The sequence below is a fragment of the Belonocnema kinseyi genome, chromosome 3 (genome assembly GCF_010883055.1).
Source record: "Belonocnema kinseyi isolate 2016_QV_RU_SX_M_011 chromosome 3, B_treatae_v1, whole genome shotgun sequence".
Classification (NCBI taxonomy): Eukaryota; Metazoa; Arthropoda; class Insecta; order Hymenoptera; family Cynipidae; genus Belonocnema; species Belonocnema kinseyi.
In genome coordinates, this window is record NC_046659.1 from 131,668,159 (window position 1) to 131,680,485 (window position 12,327).

Consider the following 12,327-nt stretch of genomic DNA (forward strand, 5'->3'; position numbering starts at 1 on the left):
ACTTTTTGCCATAATTTTGCAACATCTTCAACAAGCGTTTTATTCCTTAGTTTGATTGATGAAATCCAAATATCCCACGAGGACATGTTCGATGCGCATGAAGATCATTAGATAAGAATTATAAATTATCTCCAGAAATTTGTTATTGAAAGTCGATTTCATAATTTACAGATTCAATCTTCAAGGACATTTCACTGAGATGTAGGTTGTTGGAAATAAGAAACAGATGCTTTCTAAAAAAATTAAAATTATCAATAATCTTTAACAATATGTTCAAACTTTTCAGGGTGCTTTTTGATTTTAAGATATTGAAATAACTCAAATGATATGCATCCTGAAAAAAAATCTCAGAGATAAAATTTTTTTATTTCCGAGATGGAAAAGTGAATATGCAAAAATTTAACCTGAATTCTACCGCCTGAGGGTGGTTGGGATAGGAACCTTCAACTTGTAAATGCAAGCCTATAATTTTATTCCTGATTTAGATACTCCATTTAGAAAAATCTGTAAGTTTTTATGGAGAATCGAAATTGGAAATACAAAATTTGGTTTCTTATTTGACATTTTATAGTCACACCCACTCCGCGCGTAAAAGATCTTGAATTTGAATATTTAGCTACAGAAACTGTTTTAGCTATTGAAGATTGTTATTTTTTTAATTAGTCTTGCGAATTAATTTCAGCTAAAAGAGCTGTTGCAAAAACAATAAAATTTAGTAATTATTTTAAAAAAATAGTTGTGATCTACATTAAAAAAAGACAGTAGGTAGAGAGTGGCAAATAAAATTTTACTAAGGTTGTGAATTGGGGTATGAACTTATACCTAAATTAGGATTTTAAATTAGATTGATTGAATGTCTGATTTCAAAACTCCGACTAATTTGTCGTAATATGTATTCCATATTGCTTTAAGGATTCTAAAACAATTTAATTCTTTATGTATTGTAGCAGAATTAAGTTTACAGTTCGAGTCTTCATTTAATTCTAACTCTATTCCTGTTATGCTTTGTTCCGAAAGTTCTGAATTTCCTAAGAAAATCAGAACATCATCTTTAAGGTCTACTAATCCTGCGAGGTTCATGAATATACCGAAACAGACTTCCTTCTCATATTGGACCTGGACATAATTGTGATAAACTTCCATTTATACGGCTGATTTATAGAACGCCCTCGAAACGGATATTTGAACTAAAAACATTAACTTTTCCCCCTAATACTGGACTTGAACTGAGGGTAGGAACTCATCGCTACATCCCTGTACCAAGCCGAGAACAAAGTGGTTTATCAACGTTCAACGGTGACGTCTTTGCAATTTTGGAAAGTCCTAATCTTTTTGCCGAATTATATGTCTCTGATACTTCTCACGGAGGTAGAATACGGGCAAAAATTAATATGGAAAGTAACAATGTTACCCCGTTGTCTGTAGAGGAAATCAAAGATACTCCAGTTGGTGCCAAATATCTTATCAGATGATTTATTCAAATAAAATGCGTGAAACTCATTTAAAGAACTAAGACTGCCTCAGATTTCAGTCTACCTAGAAATAATCATAGATCATTATAGCGTCCCAATCAACGACACGACGTGAACTTTAACGAATGGATTCAGGCAGGTCCAATCTAGCTCGGCTGGCGTTTCAGTTTAGAAACGAGGCACTGAGGCATTTTGGAAATAGGAACTGGGAAAAATCGGCTATTGAGAAAATAGAATCTAAATTTAGTGAATCTTATAAGCGCGCGTGTTGCACTTTTAATTGACATGAAAGTGATGTTCTTTTAAAACAGTTAGGACATAAATGTGTAAGACAAAAATTATAAATGTCATTTAAGAAATAAGATAATCAGTAACTTCATTACAGAATTATGTCATTCAACCCCTTTACCTCTTCGTTACTCGTTCTCCTACTTCCCCCCTTCATCTCTATTTCGTAAATTATAGTCCTTAAATGATTAGCTCAAAAACTCCCTCCACGCATCTCTTTTTATTTTAAAGCTTATATCCACCAAGGCTTCGTAAATATATTTATTATCTTCCACACATCCCCCTCTATCTTAAAACTTCTCACTTCTTTCAAATCTGTCTCCTTCTTCTGCTTGTTATTCTTGCATGTTGATCTCAAAATCTTTCTCATTTCTACAAACAGCCTTAACATTCCTTTCTTGTTTTTCCTCAAAATTTTTCTCGGGCTACATCCTTTCACTTTCTCTTCCAAATCCTGTCACATCTCTTTCACCACCACCTCTTCAAATCGTACATTCTCTAACTCCTTCTGATAATTCTCTATCGCCTTCCTTATCCAGCTTACCCTCTCCTTTAACGAGAATTGTTCTGACTCTTAACCTGCGCCTCTTCCCCCCATTAATCACAACCCTAATAGCACATGTTCTGATTTTACCCTCTCTTCCACTGCATATCCTACCGTCTCCTTTCACCATTGCATATTCATATTCATAGTCTATCACCGATACACCTACCGTACTTACATATGTAGATTCTTCCTCTTCGCTGCCTATTATCATACAACTCGTCTACTTTCAGCCTCTATTCTCTATCCAGTCTCTTAGAATCTCTCTTAGAATTTCCCCTTCCTTGGGGATGTTAAAGCAGAACATTCAATTTCAAAGTTTTTGATGTTTTTATGACCAACACCGCTTTGAGTAACTTATCAATAAAATTAGTTACAGTGCTCCTCGAGTCAAGTCCTTTTAACGTATAACATGTATGCCACCATGAGATTCTGAAGCTTTCTAATGAATGTAAAATTAATTTAATAAGCGACCCTTCTTATTCACAAGAACTAAAAAATGTAAACATTGTGTTTCCATCGTTTTATATTTAAAGTTGATCCATTTTTTGTTTTATATCTGCACATGTCTTTTAGTTGTATTGTATTTGTTATTTATTACTGAAAATGTAATTATTATTATTTTTTATGGGATCAGTCATACCGCCACGCCCTCTTTGTTGATCCTGGGTAAAAACATGAGAGTGGCATAATTTATTTCGATGAAGAGATTATCATTGAAAATATAATGTTATGCATTAATTACTTGATATAATATATACAGCCTCATATTTCTGTTATATAATTAGAATTATTCAACTAAAAAAAAGATAGTATTTCTAGAAAAACACTTTGAAGTTCAATATATAGTCTTGGCTATGTTTTAAGCGTAAATTTAGTTTTTTTAGAAAAAAGTCGAAAAGGGGATCAGCTGGGATTTCGGGGTAGCCATCTTTGAGTATTTTCGGGCATTAGAAGAATATCTATTTTAGTAAATTTTAGCGACATATCAAGCATACTTCTATGGTTTAGTTGGACGCTGTGTGTTAGCAAACGAGTGAGTGAGCGACTTAAAGCGAGAATGCAAGCGAGTTAGACAGAGAGAGAAAACATGAAAAAGAAAAAAACATCTTAGTCCACTTATGCCATGACATCACCATTGCTTATAATCTTCACGCTTCTAATATAAGCGACCTCCTTTTCCTTTTTCTTTTGCTACCCTTGAACCTTCATTTTGCCATTTTTTTCACATGAATTCTTTAATTCTTCCTCATTCGCTCCTCTAGCAATCTTCAACTCTTTTATTGAATCTTTTTCTAATCCTTCCTCCCATAGAATCTTCACCTCATTCTTTTGCTAACTTCCTTTTTCTTCCATTCCTCTTCTACATCCTTTTTGTACATGCTCCCAGGTTTCCTCCTCCCATTCACATACTCTGCACTGTCTGTTTAATTTTTTCCAATACATCCCCTTCATTACATCGTTGCCCATTATAAATCTTGCTATTCTGGTCCACCTTTCTCTCTCTCTCTCTCTCTCAATTCCTATTTCAAATACTTTGGTACTTCTTCCTTAAGTGACGAGACTGAGATCCTTAAAAGCACAAAACCTAAGCAGCTATGCCATGATTGGCAGGCAGTCCCCACTTTTTACTCGTTCTCGTTGCTTTGTGTAGATATCCACCACGTAAGTTGGCATACTGAATAATACTGATTTAGTTGTATAGATACGAGATTTCGCACTATACTGATGGTGTATAATATTTGCGTTTATATATGGTAGCATAAACCTACACGTGGCTATCCTTGTCGCTACGGCCTTCAAATATTAACCCTCTTATATTCGCAAGCTTCGTTTTGTGGACACCTTGGTGGATTTCATCATATGAATATGCACCACCAAACATACTGACTAAAATAAAGCACCACACACTTCAATCGCACTCATAACGATGCCATAACAATAGAATTTGATACAATTTTCTTGCCAACCCACGGCTAACACTCCTCGTTTTTTTACTTTAATTTTGCAGCCTTTTTCTTTGTTTTGCATATAGGTAAAATATCTAGCTTCCTCACGCGCTTAGTTTCTTATAATTTTCTTTCATCAGCCAAACTTTAAATCCATTTCGAGGCTACTCTATTGCTTTTATTATTCATTGTGTATGTGCAAGCCAAACTACCAACCCGATTCAAAAAATGTATTTTGCGAGTTCAATTTTTTTTTACATAACTACCTAGTCTTGGTGAAATGGAGAGCCTCGTTATAATTGCAGTCCCAGCAAACTTCGGCCAATTGAGTGAGGGTCGTGAAGAGACAAAATTAGAATCGAAAGATTCATAGTTGGTTTGTGCTGTATACTCGACAGGTCACCAAACTTCAGTAGGCTATTAATAGAGGAAAAATATGTACATCTTTCCAAATTTCTCGGAAGTGTCCTTGAAAATAGCACATTTCTATAAAGTTGATGGGTGTCTTTATTTTATAGGTTTTCAGTAGTTTTCCTAAGGTTTTCATAGTTTTATTCATTTCACAATTTCCCAACATCGTCCCAAGTTTACATGATTTAAAAGGAAACTTCATAACCTTTTCATGGAAACATATTAAATTGTACTTACTTATCTATCTAATACAACGCTGCTGAAGGCTGGTGACTTTCTCAGCATAAAAACATAAACCGAAGAAGACACTTTCGGTTCCAGTTCTGCCCCCCCCCCCCTTATAACCCTTCCTTATTCATTGAAGTTTGATGGGACTGACCTTACAACTACAATCATCGCCATATTACGAATTTTCACTTAATCTGGACACGATTTGGATTCGCAGAAAATAATGTATAAGACGAAGGTGGTGGCTGGGCGTATAATATAAACAGTGAATAGTAAAAACAATAAAATAGCCTTCAAAAGGATTAAAACTCTAGTTGACGAAAAGCATGCACATGGTAAATGTGAAGGTCAAGTTTCAGACGACGAATGGAGACTGGGTGTTTGGAATGCCGGGGCAGTGAATGATCTGAAGATAAAAGAATAGTGAGAAACAATGCATGTAGGGAAACTAAATATTTTATGTGGGAATTTATTGGGAATAATTAATAACCTATATGGTCCCGGCGTCCTACTTAACTAAATAGTATGAAAATTTGTTTGATACAGGGTAACGATAAGGGAAAACTTGAAAAAAAAAGTTTTGGAAAATTTTTCTAATTGCAAGTTTGAATTACTTTTGTTCGAAACCACCATGTTATGAACCCATAGCGGTCCCTCAAAAGTGAGCGTTTTATAGCACTTTGCAGAAAAGTGTTAGCTGCTGATAGATCATTTGTGACCGAAAGATTTGTGTCTATAGGACTACAGCCTGAAGTATCGGTGTTTTGCAGAAAACATTTTTTTACGCGTAACTTCTCCTATTTATCATCCGTTTTTAAATTTTGGTCTGATTTTTCGGAATTTATAAGATGGCTTTTCTTCTCGTGCCAATACTATTATATTTATTCAAAGAATTCGATCGATAATGAGAAAGTTTTTTGGAAAATAATCATAATTGGTATTATTCCACTTGATTTTCGTCAGTTTTTATAGAAGTGGAATAGAAACATAATCGCTTTATTTCTAAAAACAAAGCGTGTTTGAGATGATGATCATCAATTATGCTGTTTTTATTAAAATAACTTATACAACTCTCAGCTTTTAAACCAGGTTAAACGGCGTGGACGTGATGGTATGACTGATCCCATAAAAAAATTACCATCTAGTAATGAATGAAAAATACGATATAACTAAAAAAATGTGTTGATTTAAAAAAAAATTAATAAACTTTGAATATGAAATGATAAAAACTTAACGGTTGCATCTTTTAGTCGTTATGAACAAGAAGGGTTGCATATTAAATTAATTTTTCGTTTATTCCGAATCTTCAGAATCTCATGGTGGTATATCTCTCCAGCTTGCTGAGAATACAATCCTATCCATGCTTATCTTTTGATTACTCCAAATATTGGTTAAGATGTTGAAGGAGAATATAAAATTTCAATTTCCATGATATTTTGTGGCCAACAGCGCTTTGCGTAATTTATGAACAAAATTTTCTTATAGTATCTCTCGACTCAAGTACTTTTAACGTAAAACATGCGCTTCATAATTTTATTAATTATTTTAAAGGCATTAATGTAAGGTGCTAAAACAAACGGCCCAAGATCTCCATATATTTCTTCATCATTGAGAAAGCCGGAGAGGCATGCCACTATGAGATTCTAAAGTTTTCTAATAAACTGAAAATTAATTTAATAAGTGATCCTTATTCACAAGAATTGAAAAATGCAACCGTTGAGTTTTCATAGTTATATATTTAAACTTGATTAATGTTTTGTTTTGAATCAGCACTTGTTTTCTTTTTGTATCGTATTTTTCGTTTATTAGTGAAAATGTAATTATTATTATTACTTTTTATGGGATCAGTCATACTACCACGCCCTCTTTATTGATTCTGGGTTAAAATCTGAGAGTGGTATAATTTATTTCGATGAAAAGATTATTATTGAAAATATAGTGTTATTTATTAATTACTTGATTTAATATATACAGCCTCATGTATTTTTATATAATTATAATTGAAAGTTCTAAAATGTTCACTGTTGGACTGAGGTAGATTTATTGGCAAAGCTCTGCACATGCGATCAGAACGTAACTGGTTCAAACCCAGGCTACAGTGAATATTTTAGAACTGAATTTTCCCCGATTTTTAATTAATTCCCAAAGCAAATCATGAAAACAATGCGCGAGTCAATCCGAAAACAAAAATTAGAAATAAAAAGTTTAAAACTCAGATGCCCTTTTAATTAAGAATATGATTAATAATAAGAAATTTTGCAGACAAAAATTATAATTAATATTATTGCAACTAATCTTAGTTAATTTCTATAAATGCGTAATAGAAAAATAACACCAGCATACAAAAAAGTGGTCTGTCCGACAGACTACACTAGCATATCTATATGTTTTTGGGGTATCTGAATTCAAATCCAGTGGACTTAACCCAAATATTTATATGTCTTTTGGGTCGCTGAATTCGAATCTGAGGCCTAAATAACCAATTTGTCTTACACTTTTTTGAAAATCGCAAAAATGGACGTAAAATCGGCGAATACAGCAATTTTTCTTGTATACTTTTGCAAAAAAAATGTTTAATGCCCGGTGTTCTAAATCAACATATCCTTATATTTTTGAGGTCGCTGAATCCGAATTCTGAGTAAAAATAACCAATTTGGCTCATATTTGATCGAAAAATGCAAAAATAGAGGTAAAATCGACGAAAACTGCGGCTTTTCGTGTATATTTTTGCAAAAAAATATATCTTCATCCCCGGTGGACTTATCCAGCACATACTTATGTTTTTAAGATCACTGATTCTGATTCCGGGGTTCAAATAACCCATTTGGCTCATATTTGATCAAAAAACGCAAAATTAGACATAAGATCGACGAAAACCTTTAAACCTTTACCTTCCTAGACTGTGATTGTCGTTCACTGTAGATTTCCTTTGCGTCTCACGTTTCGGGGTTTTTAATTTGCGTTAGTCTCCTTGTATGGCAATAGTATGATTTTTTGTAAATAAGTTTTATTTACTTTTAGCGTTACCCATGAACAACGACGTGGACGTAGTAAATTCTGTTTCCTTTGGGGTGCTTTATTACCGTGAGTCCCCTTGCCTCTTACGCTTATAGGGTTTTTTATATTTTTATTTTTCTTTATATCGCTTGTATCGAACCATTTTGTGCTTAAAAGACCTACGTAGTGGGTTTCGCTTTCGTTTGGTACCTTGATTGACTTAAACTCGTTTTAAACTCAAACAGTAATCAGCCATCATGTTGATATCCCAACAACCCTGATATCGCCTCTCCATCTCTTTTGCATTCTGGTGGAAACGCTAGCCTTGCTCTTCACGAAAGTCTCCCAGGTTGTCTGGAAACTTATTTATATGCGAATGAAGAAAATGTAGATTCAAATTCATAAGGCAGCCTAGTTTACCAAAGTGTGTTACCCTTTCTGAAACCACATTTTAATAGTCTGGCCTTTCTTATTACCTAACAAGTTTTTTAGAAACTTTTTAAAACTTAGCCAGGCATCTTTTTCAGTGTCAGACATTTTTGTAATGAATACTAGATCCTGCAATATTTTTCTTATCTGCGGTCCATCGAAGATCCCCTCTTTTAATTTTGCTTCAATAATTTGTGGAAATTGATCTTCCAAATACGTATAGCAATCATCATCCTTGTCAAGCGCTTTGACAATCTGTTTCACAAGACCCAGCTTTATATAAAGCCGTGGATCAAAATTTCTTTTGGGTCAACTAGAGGATCTTCAATTATATTTTTTTGCCCTTGCTCAAACGATGTTCTTTTTGGCCATCTTTTTTTTTGTAATGACGAGCGCGATCTCGAATGTCCCATGAGCACAAGTAACAAGGTGTTTTTGTATACCCTGATTGCTGTCCTAAAACGATTCCAAGAATTTTGAGATCCCTGCAAATTTTCCACTTATAAGTTTAGTAACTGATTTTTTCCAGGACAAATTTTAAGTAACCGTAATGTTCTTTCAGTTCCGTAGAATGTGCAATTGGAATTGGCACGTAAACGTTAGTATTATGCAATAACACTGCTTTTAGATTGCGCTTAGAAGAGTTAATGAATAGCCGTCAATTTTCCGGTCTATACAGTCTAGGTTTCATTACTTCCATTAACCCGTCAATGTTTTTACAATAGACTAATTTGCCATGATCATTTTTTTCAGAAATAAAGAACTTTCTAACCTCTTTTTCCTTATTTTTGTAGAAACTTGATTTGGTATGTACACTTCTGTATTAACAGCGCTGCTTTCATCACCATCTTCGTTATTACCATAATCGGAAATGTCACTTTCATCACGATCAACATCGAAATCTTCATCAGTACTTATATTTTCTTTTGCTTCAGTCGCCTGTCTGTCAAGCGACAAATTTTTTGAGTTTTTTGTAACATCGTTATTTTCAACAGATTTAGTGACACTAGGTAAATTAGGATATTCGATAGCACTTTTCTTTTTTATATTGATTCCTGTCAGGTTTGTAATACAAAAGTAGCATTCCTCTTTCCGAAGAGGTTTCCTCCATATCGTGGGTTCTTGAATCTTAAGGTTTTTCTTATTTCCCTCTCTGTCTTTCAATCCATTGAATGCTTTATAACAAGCACTGCACTGTAGCAAAATGCATCTGGATCACCCGCACCATTATGCGCTATGGTGGAAGTGGATAAGTTGGAATTGAAGCAGCGCTTAGAAGACATGATTTGTTTTGATTTGGGAGTTTATAGTAATAGTATTAGTATAGTACAGTAAACTAGTTATTTAAAAACACAAAAAAAAAGAATCTGATAATGGTTTTTAAAACTGTGCTGAAGTCACATTAAGAAGCACGCTTAAGGAGATTGTCACCACTGTCCTCTTTACTAACGTGAAGTTCGAGCGTGATCTTTCATTTGTTTGTTTCACAGGCATTTGTGTTGGCGTCAAGTTCGAGGGGGATCTGTCATTTGTTTGGTTCACAGTCATTTGTTTTGTTCGATTTTACCTCTATGTTTGCGTTTTTCGAAAAAATATGCGCCAACTCGGTTATTTGGACACCTGATTCGGATTCAGCTACCCAAAAAACATATAGATATGTTGGTTAAAGTCTACCGGTCATTAAACTATTTTTTTTTGCGAAATTATACACGAAAATTCGCTGTTTCCGTCGACTTTGCATCTAGTTTTGCGTTTTCCGATAAAATCTGAGCCAACTGGTTAATTCGAAGCCCGGATTCAGAATCAGTGACCCCAAAAACATAAGGATTCGCTGTACAATTCTACCGGGGACTCCAGAAACATAAGGATATGCTGATTAGGACCACCGGGCATGAAAAATTTGTTTGTTGCAAAAGTATACAAGGAAAATCGCAGTCTTCGCCGAGTTTACGTCTATTTTTGCGATTTTTGAAAAAGTATGAGCCAAATTGGTTATTTGAGCCTCAGATTTGAATTCAGCAAACCCAAAAGACATATAAATATGCTAGTGTAGTCTGTCGCACAGGGCACTTTTTTGTGTGCCGGTGTAATCGTTTTGTTTTTAAAAACGAAGCGTTACCCTGGTGATAAAATTCTTTAATCAGACTGATAAGTGGAATACAAAAATTTCGCAATGGTAAACTTAAGGCATACGCAATAAATGAAACGAAAGTTATCAAATTGAATATATGTTGTCTTAAGATAGTTGAGAAAAATTAGATACACTGTTGAAGACATTTTTCGTTAATACAGTAATCAGTGTCTCCTTATTCAGCGAAAATGAAGATGTTTTTTACTCTTGTCCTACCATTAGCGGTGGTTATCATTAATTATTTCGGTAAATATAATAATATTATAATGTATAATAATTTTTTAGAAATTATTAGAATTCCGCAGCAATTTTTGGAGTGAAGGGCAACATGTGTTAATTTAAGTTCCTGGATACAATTTTGTATCTTTGATTTACTTAAGTCCCTCTGCATTCCTATACCACATTGAACACATCGCAATCATTATGGAATTCATTAGAACTCTTAAATATACTTTCATCACTTTAAAACGTCTCGCAGTTATTGAAATTTCAAATTCAATGTCTGTAATTGCTATGTCTGAATTCGATCTGCAGTAGAATGGCCCATTAATGTTAGGGTACTTTGCTCCTTTATATTTAGATATATTTACGTTTAAGTTGCGTATTCTTCGAAAACCGCGGGCCTATTTGAAATTAATAAATACCATGAAGAGTCATAGAAACAAATATCAATTAAGATTGCTTGTTCCCTTTTTGAAATCAAATTTAAATGATTGATGAAAATACAAAATTATGAAATATTTAATATTAATGTGATATCGCATGTATATAATCTATGTTATGAAGTAGTCCCGCGAGTTTTGGTTTGGATTCATACTTTGTGTTCCTTGAGAAACTATTTATCATATCAGGTTCCTTTCCAGCTATAGTTGCCATTGGTATTATTACAAAGCAAATAGTCTTAACATTTTTTTCCTCTTTAAGAAACCTCGCGAAATATATCAATGTAGTCGAGGCGGATAAAAAATTATTTTAGAAAATGTTCAAGTAATTAAATTTATAACAGTCTCTTCCAAGGTAACATTATTTCAGACTATTTTATATGTCTATATGAATCAAGCGATTTTTTTATCTTATCAGACACCTTTAATACGTTTTTCGTCCAAATTTTAACAAGCATCTTATTCTTATTTTGGATTAAGAAAAACAAATATCTCGAAAGTACAAGTTTGAGGCACATGTAACTGATGAGATAAAAAATATAGTAGTTAATATCGATAAAATTCTTTTTGGAATTAAATTTCACACATTACGGTTTGAAACTATAATCATATTTCACTGACAAATGTACCCTACAGTATGAGAGCGGTAGGGATGATAAAATCAAATTTGAAATAAGAACCTAAATTTTTAGTGCCAATTCAGATGATCCATTAAAAAGTACGGAAGTTTTAATGATGAATCTGCGGCAGATAAAGATTTTCAACCTCTTCAAGTTTCTGGACAAACAACATAATTTGACTATGGTTATGTACTTGGGTTTCATTTTCCACGTTGATTAGGATTTTAGATTGCGTTAAAGGAATGCTTGATTTCAAAACCTCAAAGAATATTTCGGAATATTTATCTTGTAAAACGTCCCTTGAAACTGTTTAATTCTCCTTTACTTGTTGCAGAGTTAAGTTCACAGTCCGAATCTGTACCTAATTCTAGCTCTATTGCTGTTGTTTCTGGAACCGAAAGTTATGATTCTCCTGAAAGGTCTCGTCCTCCTGTCAGGTCTAGGTCAAGGTCTCCTTGTGTCGGACATTATGCTTCGGACAAGCCTTCGTCTTCAAAGCCTGACCATCGTACCAGGTGCATGAATATGCCCGACAGGCTTCCTTCTCATTATGGGCCTGGACAGAAACTTGATAAACTTCCATTTATTCGTCTTAT